The sequence below is a fragment of the Camelus dromedarius genome, chromosome 9 (assembly GCF_036321535.1).
Source record: "Camelus dromedarius isolate mCamDro1 chromosome 9, mCamDro1.pat, whole genome shotgun sequence".
NCBI classification, from domain to species: domain Eukaryota; kingdom Metazoa; phylum Chordata; class Mammalia; order Artiodactyla; family Camelidae; genus Camelus; species Camelus dromedarius.
The window spans coordinates 51,126,162-51,130,023 of NC_087444.1; positions in this window are offsets into that span (position 1 = coordinate 51,126,162).

Consider the following 3,862-nt stretch of genomic DNA (forward strand, 5'->3'; position numbering starts at 1 on the left):
CCGTTCTCCAAAGTGACTGCACCAAATTACATTCCCACCAACAGTGTAGGAAGGTTCCTTTTCTCCACACCCTCTCCAGCATTTATTTGTATAATTTTTAATGATGGCATTCTGAGGTGATACCTGATTATGGTTTTGATTTGCATTTCTCTAATAATAAGTGACGATCATCTTTTCATTTGCCTATTAGCCATCTGTATGTCTTCTTTGGAGAAATGGTTATTTACGTCTTCTGCCCATTTTTTGGTTGTTTTTTTTTTTGTTGTTACTGAGTTGTATGAGCTGTCTGTATATTTTGGAAATTAATCCCTTGCTGGTTGCTTCCTTGACAAATATTTTCTCCCAGTCCATAGGTTGTCTTTTCATTTTGTTTATAGTTTCCTTTGCTATGTGAAAGTGTATAAGTTTGATTATGTCCCATTTGTTTATTTTTGCTTTTATTTCTACTGCCATGGGAGACTGACCTAAGAAAACAGTGGTACAAATTGTGTTAGAGAATGTTTTGCCTATGCTCTCTTCTAGGAGTTTTATGGTGTCAGGTCTTACATTTAAGTCTTTAAGCCATTTTGAGTTTATTTTTGGGTATGGTGTGAGGGTGTGTTCTAACTTCATTGATTTACATGCAGCTGTGCAGCTTTCCCAACGCCACTTGCTGAAGAGACTGTCTTTTCTCCACCATATATTCTTACCTTCTTAATTGAAAATTAACTGACCGTGGACGTGTGGGTTTATTTCTAGGCTCTCTATTCTATTCCATTGATCCATACATCTGTTTTGCCAACAGCCAATAGCCTCCTGTTTTGATTACCGCCGTGACTTTGTAGTATTGATCACATTTATTTTTTTTTGTTTATGGGTGGAGTTTAGAACTTAACTGGTGAGGTGTGACATCACTATGTTAAATCTGTACTTGTGTATATGCCATACGTTTGCTTTGTGTCTGCCTTTTTTATTTGGTTTGAGTTCCATCTTATATCTTAAATATGTATTATATTCCATCTTCTAATGGCGAGTTTTGCCTTAATTGAATTGAAATTGACCGCCTCAAAATGATTGCTGAAAAAGAACCCTTCTTGGTTTTCCTTATTAATTCACCTACTACGCCCTATTATCTCATTCCAGAGAATCTGCTAGAAACACACACCTGTGCCCCACCCCAAATGGGGGTGGGGTAGGGTGGGGCAGGGCTGTGTAGAGTAACCTGCAACTCCTTGTAGGTCCTATTTCCAGCTGCTTTTTGCCTGCTCCAGGTTCTTCACACCTAATGCCTCCAAAACAAGAATTTATCTTTCTCATGCACTCCCTGTTCATCACCATTTGCCAAGCTAGAAATCTCAGAATAGGCCTGAGGGGAGAGCATCAGAAGCTGGGCTTGGGTTTGAATGCTGGCTCTGTCACTTAGCAGCTGTGTGACCTTTGGCAAGTTATTTGAACTCTTTGTGCCTCCGTTACCTCATATTTCCAATGGGCAGTGAAGAGTGATGAGGTAATGCATGTGCCTGGCACAGAGATGCTTAAAAATGGCCACTAACCCTATTTCTACCATATCTTTGTCATTTTCATCAGCATCAGCTCTTTGATCTTCTTCACATCCTACCCTCCCTAAATCCAATTGATTCCAGTCCAGCTCTGTCCCCCCAAGACCCTCCTCAACATGTCTTTGCCATCTCTTTGGCTCAGGCCTTCATTTCTTGCCTAAACAAAAGTGTTTTCCCTGGTCAGCTTTTGCTCATTTTGGCCAGTCTCCTCAACCAAACTCTACCTCCCTGTACAGTGTCTTGGACACAGCCATTTTCTTTTGTGATTGTCTGTTTCATATGTTTCCTTGGCTTGGAAAGACTTCCATCTTCCTCTGGACAACTCCTACGCTTTAGCCAAGGCTCAGTTCCAATTTATTAAATTTATTCCTCAGTGAATCCTTTCTTGGACTCACCAGACTGAGAAGTGTTTGTTGTCCGTTACATTGGGTACATTGGACCACAAAGCCCAATACTTTCTGAACCCTATTGATTTCTTCAGCATCATTGTCTACATCACATCCATGTGCCTTGTGCCTTCCTAGTCCCTTCCCATCTCCACAAGGGAAAAAAAAATGCAGTGGAGATTTTTTTCAGTTCTTAGAATCCGGCAGGCTTCTACTACTATGCAAGGCTTTCCTCAGAAATGCTTTTCCCCTTACTCAAGTCCTCGACTTTCCACCACTCCCCACCCCAACCCCCACAAGCAGGTTAATTCCTTCTAATCGTCAGGTTCTTTAGTCAGTCATCTGTCATATACCTGGTCTGTCATACAACTTCTTAGCATCAGGCACCTTTCCCCTGCCACCCTTTTAGCATTTTTCACAATCGTAGTGATAGATTTGTGAGACTGATTGTGTCCCCCACTAGATTATATCTACTCTATGAATGCATGCCTAGTTTGGTGGCTCTGCATTTGCAGAACCTAGCATTGTGTGGAAGAAGGGGTAAATGAATGGCTTCTTCACTAGGTAAGCTCCATGCGAAACCAAGCACAGAGTATGATAGTACTTGTCGGATTTCTTCTGTAAGTAGTGGCTATTGTTGAAGAAACGAATAACATCACCAATAACTGCAGGGACCTATGTAACTCGCCCAAGTTCTTCAACTGACCTGGGCTTTGGGGACCAGCTTTTAGCAGTATATTAGTAGCATAGGTTGCGGTTAAGAACACGTGGTTTTTTACTTTCCCAATCTCAAGAAACTGAGCTAATGGTTCAGGCGGAAGAGAGCAGCCACAATACGCAAAGTATTAGGTTGAGAGCAGATGCAGAAGTATCAATACAGACACAGTCTACAAATTTGTTGGGGGAAACTGGAAACTGGCAGCTTGCATTAGTACATAACATAACTTCGTGTGCCTTTCACTTTCAGGCAGAAACTTTTGAGTGTTCTCAGTGCAGTGCTGGCATAAAACCTTCCCATCTAAAAAAGATTTTCTATTGGTAGGGAGCTTGGACATAGTGGGAGACTATTCCCTGGATGGTTTCTAAAATCTCATATAAAAAGTACCCGTTTGTTTTCAAGCGTAATACTAATTTTTATGGAGGGTCTCACATGAAGTCCAAAGTTTGTAAATGCCTGACACTGGCATTTGTTCAGGTATATGCCTTGTCAAGAATCGTGAATGGTATTTTCCTTTTATTTTTTATGTAAAGAAAACCCAGAGTCTCATAAAGCTCCCAGACGAGTGAGGACAAGGGAAAGGGGGTGCTTCCCACTACCCACTTTTCAGCGAAAATAAGCTTTTAAAACTCGTTCCGCTTTTAGAAGAGCGGCGCAAACCTAAAGAAAGGGCTCGGTCCTCTTCCCCTTTAGAGGTGGAGTCCCCGGTCGGTGGCCAAGGCACGCGGTTTCTTTTTTTGCGGGGGAAAGTGGAGTTGGGAAGGGCCGGAGGCGGCGCTGTGTGACAGCCGGGCCGCGGCGCGGGACGACCCCGCGGGTCGCGGAACAAAGCCTCGCGGGGGGCGCGCAACTAAGGTCCCTGACGCGGGAGGCGAGTGCCCACGTCACCCCGGGCGGGGACGGCTGCGGGCAAGAGCAGGATGTGCCAGTGTTTGCTGGGCGCGAGGTGTTCAGTCGCAGCAACGGTAGCCCAGCAGCCCGGAGGCCAACCGCCACTCCGGGAGCCCGGCACCCGCGATGACCGCGAAACCCGCCGCCGGCCGGCCGGACGCCTCTGCGCCTGCGCGCCTGCGCGCCCGCGGGAGGCCCCGCCCCCTCCGGGCCGCCGGCGCGCGGTGCCGCGCCTCCTCATGGCGGCCGCCGCAGTGTGTGGTATTTAGCGGGAGCGCGCGGCGGGCTCGAGGACGCGCGAAACGGCGGCGGCGGCGGCGGCGGCCAGG